Consider the following 14,303-nt stretch of genomic DNA (forward strand, 5'->3'; position numbering starts at 1 on the left):
AGATGGACATTAGAATTAGAAAGTCCTATTAATATTGGATGGAGATCTGGATTGTTAAGCCATCTTCTTGGATGTTATTTTTCTTGCTCCAGGCACTGGTTTTTAGGACACTGAGTCCAACTTCTCACTGGTTTTTTAGTAGAGAAATAAAAATCAAATGCACAATGAGATGTCACTACAAATCCACTAGATTGACCAACTTATTTTTTTAATGGAAAAAAATATTGGTGAAGATATAGAGAAATAGTAATTTTCATATATTGGTGGTGGGAATGTAAAATGATGCAGTCTGTGCGGAAAACAGTTTGACAGTTACTCAATAAGTTAAACGTAGGATTAGCATAATACCCAGCAATTCCACTGCTGGGTATATACACACGAGAATTTTAAAAAAAACAAAAAAAAAGATATCTCTTTCAAAAAATGTGTCCATTCAATCCAAGATGTCCATTTTATCTAATGATTGATGGCATAAAGTTGTTTATAATATTCCCTTTCATATCTCTAAAATGCTGCTCTTTCATGCCAGCTATTTACTTCTCTATTGTGTCTTTATATTTAAAGCATGTCTCTTATGGCCAGCACATAATTATCTTACTTTTTTTATTCATTATGACATGATTTAATTGGAGTGTTTGATATTTAAGGTAATTATCAATATAGTTAGATTTACATTCACAATTTTACAATTTATTTTCCTTTTGTTTCATCTGTTTTCTGTGTCTCTTTTTGTGTCTTCTTCTATTTAATCTATCTATTTAGAGGTTTAGCTATACCTCTTTGCATTATACCATGGTGGTTGCTCTACAGATAAAAACTTACATCCTTAACTTTGTGCAATCTACTTGCTGCGTCACTTAATGAGAAATGTAGAAAACTTAACAAACATAGGGGATTATCCATCCCCCATTATTTATAAGATAGTTTATATATGTATTAGATGTACATACTTTATCATCATAAGACAGTGCTATGTTTTTCATTTTGAACATTTTAAGAATCTTGAGGTTTATAAAGCCTAGTAAAACCAAATGGTCTCCTTGGTAGCACCAGATAACCTTAGATGGGTAATTGCCAAACCCCTTCAATGTGACAACACATTACACCAGGACAAGTTGGCTATAATATTGAGGAAACATTGGTGGAGAAACTTTTCTGATCTAGCAGTGGACGTTGCCTTCACATACCTTCTTTTTAAGCAATGTAATCCTGGTAACCTTATAAAGGTGAGGTATAGGGAACCACTGAGCAGCTCCAAATGGATTTTTAGCCATTACTTCCCACTATGGATTTTGATTATGTACTAGCAACAGTATGTTTATTTTTGCTCAGTCTGAAGCATTCAGTAATCAGAATGTCATGACATTTACAGAGTCTGAAAGCTGTTATTTTTTAGTTTCCTTAACTAGGGCATTCCAATTTATCTATCTGGTGATAGGGAACCCAATTTACTGGGACAAGTTTTCATGAATTATGTATATACAAGGCTCTGCTCCTTACTCAAAGAGATGGTACTCTCCTTATTAACTCCCTCCCCCAAACTCTGATAGGTCAGCATGGTTGCAGGTTTTGTTTGTTTTTAACCATGTTCAGCTGTGCAAGAACACATGCAGTACAAAGCAGACAAAGAGATTTAACTACAGGATTTTTTTATGGTAAGTATTAAAATGGAAGATATATATATTTCTTTTGATACATTTTAATATATTATAATATTATATATTATATATAGAAAGAGAGTGAGAGATTGATTCAAGAACAGAACAATTTACAGAAAATTTAGAAAATGATATATTACATTCAGTAAATTATCTAGTGATAAATGGTGTGTGTGTATATATATATGGAGCATGAAACTTTAATCGTCTAACAATCTGAAAGTCAAATTAGGGCTTTTTTCAAATTATTTGAGGTGTAGTCATTTTGAGTTTCTGCATATTTTAAGACAATAGGATATAAAATTACTTTGCAAGCTCACAGAGCTACCACATAGGAAACTCAAACAAAACCTAATATGCTGTTTATTGCTAGCTTAGTTTACCTTTGTCACTCAAGCAGACTTTTGTTTTGTTTCTCCATGATATAGTCCACAAAATCTTTCAGGGCATTACAGGGGTGTTTCTTAGACAGGCAACCTCCAGAAATTGACTTTGTTATGATCATGATCTCTGCTTAGTTATGAGGCAACACCTTTCCCATGGCAATAAGGACGCCTTAATCATTCCCTCCCCTCTTACTCTGCAGCCAGCTAAACTTCACCAACTGTATGAAAATAAACTGTTTCGAACACCACTTGCATTCATTACCGCTTTAATAGAAGAGAAATTGCAAGTAAGATTAATCCTATTACATGGAGAATGTTGCTAAATGGATTCATTTTACGGCAGGTGGTTCAAATAGTACCCATCCAATTAGCATATACAGAAACTACTCCTTAGAAAATGAGCAAACATAAAAGACATAAATTTGATCACCTTTTAAGTCTTTAGATAATCGTACTTATATTTTAAATAATCTACTAAAAGATAAGAGAAAAATAAAGCTCAATTAAAAAATGACCCATTGTTGCATATCAACATTTGCAAAGCATTTACATATTTCCTCACTTATTCAATATTTATTGATTTAATTATATTCTACTCTAAAGAAAATTTTAAAGCAGCTGTATTTTTCAATATTTAATTCTTTCAACCAATAAATATTTACCACGTAAATTGCATAGGTAGGCACTATGCCTGTACTAAGGATCCAATGGTAAGCAAAATATACATGCCCTTGATGTGAGTTATGTAAACAATAGAGCAAAACAAAATAAAACACAACATGAAAGATAAGAAAAAGCAAAATCAATTAGGTAATTTAGATGAGTTTGAGGGTAAATATAAAATCTTTAAATGAATAATATGTATTCTACACATTTATTAGACCATAGGTGTTTCATAGACATCAAAAAGTAGATGCATAATCAGTAATCAATTTGAAAATTTCTGTGAAGTAAAAATACATCAATATTATTATGCTAAGCATGGCTAACATTCATAAGGAGGCAAAAGTGATACTAAAAATTATGTTCAATAAAAACAGTGATACAGGGATTTCCCTGGTTGTCCAGTGGTTAAGACTCTGCGCTTCCACTGCAGGGGGCACAGGTTCAATCCCTGGTCTGGGAACTAAGATCCTGCAAGCCACACGGCACAGCCTAAAATAAAACAAGTAAAAATATTCTAAAAAAGAAAAAAACAGTGATACATATGTCTATTTCTTATACTTATGAATAGCAATGTGTTCTTAAGACATACAGCAAAGAAAAGTAAATAAAAGTATCACTTGCGATATTTCTTCCTGTGTTGTTCAGTACGGTAGCGATTAGCCACATGCAGTTATTTAAATTTAAAATTAAATTAATTAAAATTAGTTAGAAATTCAGTTCCTCAGCTGCATTGGACACATTTCAAGTGTTCAGATAATCATCTCAGAATGTTCTATTGCATGTCTGGCTCTGATCTAGACAATCTATTCAAACATGCACCTAAAACTTCAAAACATATGAAAAAAACATTCCATCAGTGAAACATTTTGGACATTCTTGTGAATACTGTTGTACCATTTCTAGTTCAGTTTGTTTATTTTTATGATTCTTTAATTTTTCCTATGGTCTATGTGGTCATTCACTATCTTCCTTCATTTACATTTATCTTTAGTTTTTCTCTTCTTTGAATCAAACCCTCTAGTTACTTATTGTAATGAGAGTCTACATTTCTGCACTGCCCACTGCTATATGGAGATAACATCAGACACACACAATCAATTTAATTAAATGCTATAATATTTTGTCAGATAATAATGTGTCAAAGTCAGTTCATTAATTGTAAAGAATGACCGTATAATGTAAAGATATTAATAATAGGGGAAAATGAGTGTGGAACATATGGGAAATCTCTGTGCTATCTTTCTATAAATTAAAACTGTTATAAATTTAAATTTATTTTTTTAAAAAAAGCAGCAGACATGGAGAGGTTGTGGTTTATTTTCAGTTGGGGCAAGAAGGATATAATCCAGTAATTTTATCCTCTTCCGGGCTGTTGTCATTTTATGATGAAGTAACACCTACTTGTCATGAAAATGTAACAGATGAAACTCTCTACCCCAGATGGTTGACTCCAAGGAAGTACCTCTACTTCCACACTTGTCAAACCCATCATCGGCCATATTGGCCATAGCTTCATATAGTACTAAAGTAAACATTAAAATTGCATAAATTCTCAAGACAAATGGGGGGAGGATCTTAACTATGCACAAACTGTGCTCTAATCTCAAGAAAAGCTTGTAAAAATGTTTTAAGAAAAACAAAAAGGAATTTAGTCCTATGAGCCTGCAATTCTACTACTGTTGTAAATACTCAAAATAAATGAATGATATGCTCACCTAAAGACTTAGATAAGAATATGTATAGCAGCATTAATTCAGAAGTGTCAAAATTAATCCCAACCCAAGTTTTATCAATAGTGAAATACATACTTAAAAGTGTCATTCATTCATACAATGGGACACTATACAAGGAAAAACCTACAACTCCATGCAAAAAATATAGCTAAATATCCTAATCATGGTGCTAATTGAAAGAAGCCATACACTAAAAATGCCTGCCAAGGCACTCATATAGATAAAATTCAAAACAGGCAGAGCTAACCCATGTGTTAGAAGGCAGAATAATAGTCTCATTTAGAAGGATGCAGTAGGAGAGTGAATGGGACAAACAAACACAAGAAAGGCTTGGGGTGTTAGTAATGTCTCGGTCTTTGTGGGTGGTTACTCAGATACATTTCTGTTGAGAAAATTCAATGACATATATATTTATATTCCGCATAATTCTTCAATTAAAGCAAAATTGAAAGGGGATGGAAAAAGTATTACGTCATTAGGTGCAAGTAACCATAGACATGGAAATGAAAGACTTTATTTTTTAAGGGTTTTTTTGTTGTTGTTGTTTTTGTTTCCTGTTTTCTTTTTGGCCGCATGGCATGTGGGATCTTAGTTCCCCAACCAGGGATTGAACTTGCTCCCCTTGCATTGGAAGCTCAGAGCCTTAACCACTGGACCTCTGGGGAAGTCCCATGAAATGAAAGACTTCAAATACATTTTTATTCATCATAGTAACTTTCCCTACAAAGTGAAAAAGGTATAATTAAATATATTAACCATATGGAATTTGTTGGAACTTTGGATATCTATTAATGAATTGAATAAATAAAGTCAGATTGAAATATGTGATGCTGCTTTCTAGGGAGAGATATGGGAGAAACTGAATAGGTACTAACTGCACAATTCTTCCCATAAGCTTCATGAATCCTATATAGCATTCCAAATCATTTGGGGGAACCTCCTAGTTTGTAAATCCTCTTTAGTGTGTTAAAGAAGCAAATTATGTTGTCTTAAAGGTTAATGGAAAGTAGTGGAATAAGAGTAATGGTATTCAGTCTTGCAGTTAAACCCTAGGAAAGAGGCACAAAGACATCAGGCATGGCAGTAAGAAAATAATGAGTGCGTGTAGACTCAAGGGAAGTCTAAGTTCTTTGCTATAATGCAGTGCTCTTGACAGACAAGGACTATCTCAGACTGAAGCTGGAAATGGTTTGAGGCTTGGGTTGAGTGTTAAAAAGTAAACTTAGTCCAGATTGTGAGGTGTCATTTATCCCACGCTAAAATGTGTACATTCTATTCAGTTTTCTCATGTCTGTGTTTTAGAAAGTTAATTCTGGGAACAGGAATTCATTGTTGATCCGAGATAGTGAGACATAAGCTGCTTCTGATTGGTTCCTATTAAAATAGCAAAATAGATTGATTTGCAAAACTTTCCAACCACGGCTGTTAGAGAAAAAATATATTAGGATAGAGCACCTCTAAGTTATGTCAGCTAACTTTTACTTAATTGATAGAGAGAAGGGTATGCAAATCACCCACCTCCCCTGAAAAAAAGGGAGGAGTCATTTCTGTTGCTCCGGGTGACCAGTGACATTTCTGCAGGTATTTCATGTCCTGAAGAACCTCAGCCACTTAGCTCCAATTCACCAAATTAGCAGTGACATGAGTCTAGGGACATGATCCATTTCCAGATAACACCAGGAACATTATAAGGTATTTAACAGAGAGTTAACATTTAAATCAAGGATGCGTTTTATGGTGAAAGAAACACTAAATTATTTGAATATATTCATTTAAAAAATTAAATCACTAGGTTCAGTGCAGTGAGTCAGGAATACTGGATGCTTACCGTAAGGGACGTATAAGATAGTATGAAATGTCAAATGACAAAACTAAAACAATTTAGTGATGAGCTTGATGTCCTTTATTAAAGGAAAACAACCATGGACTGGGTGAGTACAGCGCCTGGCAAGCAGTGGAGAACCCTTCCTGAGGGATTTGGGGCAAGACCAAGTTTTACGGAGCATTAGAAGATGCAAGCAAAACGGGGCGTGACTGGCTAGGAGGTCCGGGATTTTCTTGTAGGGTAGCAGGTTCTATTTTCCAGGGTAAGGGGAGCTAGGAAGGCTGAGTTGGAGGATGGTGATTGGTGCATGTTGTTTCTTTGACAGGATGATTTAGGTGTAGATTTGCGACGTGGGCTGGGCCACTGGGGCGGCCATTTTGTGGGTCTTCATATATATGAATTAACTCTATCAGAAAGAAAAACATGTACACAAATGGCCCAATAACCAAGGTTCAGAGATGCAGCTCAATGGCAGATGCCATTTGCACTCAGGGGCCTTTTGTAGTATAGTGGAGCTGGAAATGAAGGCTCTTGGGCAAAATGTGCTTTCATCTCGCTCTGACAGATATTTCCTATTTTAAGCATATGATTATTTTTGTAAAGTTCCCTCAAATACTGTAAGGAATAAGTGTCTAGCTTTGCATAGTTAAAATACGTAATGTTTGATTCTAACACTGTTTCTGTGGTCCTACAATCTTATTTCCATTGAAAGGGAATGGGTTCTTCCTAATCCTACTGTAAATTAAGTACATTAATCTGAACAATGAAAATTGCATTTCAGCTTATGCCCTCACAAGAGAAATTCTAACACATCATTTCCTAACTTTTTATATTTACCGTACTTCCTTTTGGTTTTCCTCTGTTTCCCGCTCATAGAAATGAAAGGCTATTCTGATTTTTTTTTTTTTTAACATGAATACCGTATCATATTATTCCAGGATATAATGGTTGCGTTTTCTCCCATTATTTTGAAACTTCTTTCCAATGGATATTGTTTGATTTTATGAAACTCTCTGGTTTAATTTTTTCTTTGAATCTGATTCTGATGGGAATTTTAACAAAACGAAATACTTACATTTCAATAGTCATTGCTAATTCCATGATGTGTTATTTTCAAGTGAATAAAATTTTCATTTTAATTCATAGCAATTGTTAAAAATGTGTTTTATTTTTCTATTTTAAGATAAAATTTTACTTTACTTCTCGATGCCTATTTAGATAGACTATCTAAAATGACTGTGTAGGAATAAATAATGACTATTTGATTCTGAAAAAATAAACAAACAAAAAGTCAAGAAGAGGAAGAGTTGAATTAATATTATTTCTTCACAGAGTTAATTCCAAATACATACTGTGTTTTCTCCACAGTTTTCATACAAAACTAAGACAACTGGTATAAACTAAACATCAGTCAATCTGTGGATGATTTGGTCTATTATGCAAAAATTTCTTTTGAATTTTTAAATCAGATTAATTGGAAAAATACAAAACAATTTTAAGAGTTTTCTCAGATATTAATTGATACAAAATTAATTCAAATTTAATTTTAAGAAAAAATAATTTTGGTTCATGTAACTGGTTGTTATCAGGTCAGGGACTTGAAGCCTTAGCATGAAGACAGTCTCTCTCATTATTTGCTTCTGATTTTCCTGGATTGGCTTTGCTCATTGACAGTTCTCCCCTCATAGTTGTTACCAGCAACTGTAGTCTTATGTAATTTTATGGTTAAGAATCCTAGACTACAAAGCAAGCCTTTTTCTGAATAACTCCAAAAAACTTTCTGGAGTTGATTCTAAATGAACTAGCATAGATCATGTGACAATATCTAAAGCATTGAAATGGAATGGAATAACTGGCTTAGCATGTGCCTAGCACATGGCATTTTAGTTTTAAATATTATTGGTAAATTGGTACAGCACTATGGAAAACAGTATGGAGGTTCCCCTCAAAATGATAGAAAAAATAAAATATTTTTCCTCAAGAAAAAAAAAAAGTAGAACTCCATTTGATCCAGCAATCCCACTCTTCAGTATATAGCCAAAGGAAAAGAAGACAGGTTATCAAAGACATATCTGCATATACATGTTCATTACAGCACTATTCACAGTCAGCAAATATGTAAACAACTTGTGTCTATCAAGTGATGAATTAATTAAAAAAAAGATGTGGTATATATCTATACAGTCGTCCCTGAGAATCCAAGGGGGATTGGTTTCAGGACCCACCTTGGATACAAAAATCCACAGATGCTCAAATCCTATCATTGGCCCTCTGAATCCACAGGTTCCTCATCTGTGGAGCCAACCAATTGAATATCATCGAACATAGTACATGATCCAGATATGGAACTCGCAGATAAGAGGAGCCAATGGTATATTTATTGAAAAAATCTGCATATAAGTGGACTTTTGCAGTTCAAATCCATGTTGTTCAAGGGTCAACTGTATATATATATATATATATATATATATATATATATATATATATATATATATATATATATTCAGCCACGAGAAAGAAGGAAATCCTGCCATTTGTGACAACATGGGTGGGGACTTCAGGGTATTACACTAAATAAGTCAGACACAGAAAGACAAATACTGCATGGTGTCAGTAATATGTGGAATCTAAAGAGAAACAAAACCAAACAAACAAATAAATGAACATCATAGAATCATAGAAACAGAATAGAAAAGTGGTCGCCAAGGGCTAACTGGGAGCTAGGGGAAATAGGGTGTGGTTGGTATAAACTTCCAATTATAAGACGAATAAGGTCTGAGGATCTAAGGTACAACATGGTGACTATAGTTGATAATACTGTACTGTATATTTGAAATTTGCTAAGAGAGAAGAACTTAAATGTTTTCACCAAAAAAGAAAAGTGAGGGGATGGATGTGCTAACAATGTGGGGGAGTCCTTTCACAGTGTATACGTTAGAATAATATAGAGTGTGAGACTATGTTTGGGCACTTACTCTTTGTTTATATTAGATATTAGCCTCCATCATAACATACTTATTAAATTTCCAAGTTGAGCAGTTCTGTAATTGTAACTATTGTTGCTGTACCTGTAACAAAACATGCTTATGATAGTAAAACAAATAGAAGTGCCCACAAATACTATTTTTTAAATTCACTTGTAACTGTTCCTCTTGTATTTGTGCATGACAAAATCAAATTTCTAAAAATTTTAGCATGAAAAATAAAATTTGTATCAGTCAAAAATATGTATGTATATATATTATATACACACAATTATTATTATTCGTCGACACATGGGTGAGTAGGGTTGGAATCAAATTACATAGACTGAGAAAGGGGAAGGGGTCATTACCAAATGAAAATAAACTACTTTTGTTACCAGAATAAGAGGTCCAAAATGCAAAGCAACAGATGTACTTTGGTCTTATGGAGATATATCCTTCAATTATTACATAAAATGATATTCAAAAACAATTATATATATATATATATATATATATATATAAAAGCAGAGGACAAAGACGTCTACCATATATATCATTTTGGTTCTTTAGGTAAGAGAGGACATTTTACCTTCAAAACCACCAGAACACTGTACAACGGCCATATGTGTTTAAGGACCTCTACATCAATATTCAGTAAACTACAATAGCAATTTTAACAATGGTATTCCCTTTTGTGCATTATACTTGTAATGCACACAGACTGCTGTCTCTGCTCAGTGAGACAACTTGACCAGTGGTCACAGACTAACCCCTGACCTCTGTCAACAACAATCTATGCCTGATTGCCTCTAAGTCAAAGTTCATAAACTAGAGTGTCGGTGAGCAGCCCATGGCCATCATAGGCAGATATAGGTGAATACCAAAATTAAATGGATATGCATTAGCATTTTATTAGCATTTTTAAAAATCCTGTATAGGAATGCGTGTGTGTAAAATATAATATATTAGAGATTTAAAACCAGATCAATAAACTAACATTTATTGATAAATTGTGTGCTAAGAATGCTACATATAATTCTGTATATCCTGTGTCATTTTCAAAAGAATATAGACTGGCATTTTGATGAGAAACATTAGTTCAATTAAATTAAGATTTATTCTAAACACACAGTTTAAAAACTACCTTTAATAGAATACCTAATCATTTATACTAATTTGTTCTCAAGTATAAAGAACCCACAGGGGAAATTATTAGTTGAAGAGTGAGACACTATTTTTTATTTGTACAATTTTGATAATATAAAATCAATGATAAACTATATAAAGGTGTAAAAAATCATACTGGAGTGCTAATAAGTTTTCATGCAAATAGAATGATGCATTCTGTGAAAATTATGCTTACTTATCAAAATTATTTGCCCTCATGGAAGCAAATCTTATATGCTATAATATTACAACTATGGAATACAAAACAGAAAGCCATGCAATAAAATAAAAGCTGAAAGAAACTTACAATAATATCAATAGTTTTGATTTCCAAGATATGTTGACTTTTCCTCAAGGCAGAGAATATGGGTATGCATACCTGCAGGCAGATGGTGAATGTGGTGAACTAGTCATCTGGTAAACCAGGGATGGTCGTGACCTCATTGAAACAAATATATCTCTTAACTATAGAAGAAATCCCACATTCAGTGACAACAATGTAGGAAAAGAAATATCAAAAAGGGTAATATAAAAGGCAATTTGTCTTATTTTCAGACTTACTGAAAATGCTGAGGAAAAAATATAGTCTCCAATGTGTATATTACTTCTCTTCTATCTACTCTTCTCTCTTTGGGGGGTTGATTTCAGATGTTCATATGTAGAAATCACCATTTTTTTGTTAGCATAGGCAGAGTTTTGTAAGACATAAAGGTTAAACTAAAGGTTTTCTCTAAAGTAGCAATGAGATGCAAAACTTGCTTAAATCAAGCAATTTTTACTTTTTTTCTAAATTAACCTATTAGTGACTTATTCTAACCCATTGTTAACTGTATACTAAACTAGTTTTTACCTTTAAAGAGAAATGTCTATAATGGCTATATGAACACATTACTATTAATTCAAATATGTAAGTGTAGAATTAACTGTTTAATAACATCTTCAATAGTATATATTTGAATAATTATTTTTATTAAAATACAACCTGAGATATATCTGATTGTTCAAACTCTAACTGCATGAAAGATGTAAGTATAGCCTTTTGAGATTGTGCGACTCATGTTACAGGCTTACCTTATTCACACACATGAAATCTGTAAAGCCCAAAATTAATCCCTAAGGCATGTTAATGTGCTTCTTTGACAACCCTTATTAACTATACAAGGTATTTAAATTGCAGATACCCTGCCGAGTGAATATTCAGAAGACACTTGGCAACTCTACACCAGAACACAAGATGCTCCTTACAGAACATTACTTGTTTTATTTTGTGATTTATGGAAGACTGATTTAGTTTTGTATTTTCATGGCACTAGAGAGAGAAAAATGAAGGAAGGAAGGTGAGGGGGGGAGGGAGGAAGGAAGTAAGGGAAGTCACTCAGACGTCGAGTCAATCATATGTCAGACACTTTTACATTCTTTCCCTCAAAACTGTTATATGAACACACATCTTCATTCCTCTCTCACCTTTTCTCTCACTGCCTTAGCTTGTCTCTTTCTGTGGCCCCACTTGACTCTTTGATGTGGAAATTTCTGATTTTCCAGTCTTTCCATGGCACTATCGATTGAAATTATTTTAAGTTGCTAAAAATTAAGTATAACTGTCTTTATTTTACTTTATTTTAATGTTAATTAAGTAACTTGCCTTCTGTCTTAAAAAAAAACGGGTGTTGTTTTTGCTTACCCAAAAGGAACTGATTTACACCCTTTGGGGCTTACAATATTCTTGATAATTGATGATTATAAGGTGATTTTTTTTCCCCAAAGACAGCAATAGAAATTTTTAGTAATCAAGCGGTTCCCCAGGGAGCAGGGAGGATGACCATTCTTCTAACCTACCACAAGCTCTGAATACAGGTCTATCCCTTCCCTCTCATTACTGTGCATTTCCTTGAACAGGAAGCCACAGCAGAAGACAGTGAAATAACCACGGATGTCAGAGTCTGACAGACTTGGTCTTAATCCCATTTCCACCTCATCTTGGCCTGCATACTTTACATACTCTCAGCCTCAAATTTCTCTCTCATAATTGACAGAACAATGCCTGCTTCTCAGGGTTGATAGAAAACTTAAATTGCTAATATGAACTTTAAATGAGTTGACATCACATTAAAAAAAGAACAGTGCTTGACGTCTATCTTTTGATTATAATTTATTATGATTATTTCAGTCTTTCCCAACTACATATTTTTTTTAATTTAGTTTTTTTTTGAAGCAGGGGCATGAAATATGGGGATAATGAAGGGAACTGAAAAAGGAAACTTGAGATTATAAATAGATATGAGTGAATTTTCCATTCACATAAACTGCTACATTAAGATTTTAGCAAGTGATTCCCTGGTGGCGCAGTGGTTAATAATCCGCCTGCCAATGCAGGGGACACAGGTTCGAGCCCTGGTCTGGGAAGATCCCACACGCTGCAGAGCAACTAAGCCCATGCACCACAACTACGGAGCCTGCGCTCTAGAACCCACGAGCCCCAACTACTGAGCCCGTGCGCCACAACGATTGAATCCTGCACTCTGCAACAAGAGTAGCCACCGTAATGAGAAGCCCTGTGCACCGCAACAAAGAGTAGTCCCCGCTGGCTGCAACTAGAGAAAGCCCGCATGCAGCAATGAAGACCCAACGCAGCCAAAAATAAATAAATAAATTAATTAATTAATTTTAAAAAAAAGATCTAAGCAAAGATTTATGGCTACTCAGAATTGAATATTGGTCCTTGCTGACCTGGCTCCCTCACTAACTCTTAACCTCCACCCTCTGCTTTTCACCAATCTGTGCCCAGTACTTGAGTCATAACAATCCAAAGTAGCACTTCTAGTCAACAAGAAAGACTCCTTTTGTACATAAATCCAAAGACTCCAAGATTGTTTTAAACTCTCCCATTTGGAATATGGACTCTGAAGCTTTCTAACCCATTGTACTTCTTTTTTTCATATATTTGAATTTTTGTGGTAAAATATACATAACATAAAACTTGCATTTGAACCGTTATTAAGTGTATAATTCAGTGGAAATAATTGCAAGCATCATCATTATTTCCAAACAGTTTCATCACCCCAGAGACTCTAAGGCCATTTTGCTCATTTCCCCTCACCCTAGCCCCTGGTAAAGTTTATTCTATTTTCTCTCTCTATGAGTTTCCCTATTCTAAATATCCTAACCAAGTGAAATCATACAATATTTGTCCTTTTGTGTCTGGCTTATTTCACTTAGCATAATGCTTTTGTGGTTCATGTATGTTGTAGCCTGTATGAGAACTTCATCACTTTCTTATGGTTAAATAACATTTCACTGTATGTACATACCATTGTATTAGTTTTCCAGGCTGCTATAACAAAAGGCCACAAACTGGGTGGCTTAAACAACAGAAATTTATTGTCTTACAGTTCTGTGGGCTGGGAGTCCATGATAAGTAGTCAGCAGGGTTGGTTCCCTCTGAGAGCTGTGAGGAAGGATCTAATCCAGGCTTTTCTCCTTGGCTCATAGATGGTCATTTTCTCCTTTTGCCTCTTTATATTGTTTTCCCTCTCTGCATGTCTATCTCCAAATTTCCCACTTGTATAACGACACCATTCATACTGGATTAAGGGCTCAACCTACTCCAGTATGGTCTCATCTTAACTAATTACTTTTCCAACAACACTATTTTTAAATAAGATCACATTTTGAGATACTAGAGGTTAGGAATTTTGGAGGGACAAAATTAAACCCAAAACAACCACTTTTTGTTTTATCCATCCATCTATCTGTTGATAGACACTTGGGTTGTTTCCACTTTTGGGCTATTGTTAATAATATTGCAGAGAATATTGGCACACAAGTTATCTATTTCGTCTCTATTTCCAATTCTTTTGGGTATATATAGCTAGGAATAGAACATATGGACCATATGGTAATTC

The sequence above is a fragment of the Balaenoptera borealis genome (genome assembly GCF_965194805.1).
Source record: "Balaenoptera borealis genome assembly, chromosome: 14".
Classification (NCBI taxonomy): Eukaryota; Metazoa; Chordata; class Mammalia; order Artiodactyla; family Balaenopteridae; genus Balaenoptera; species Balaenoptera borealis.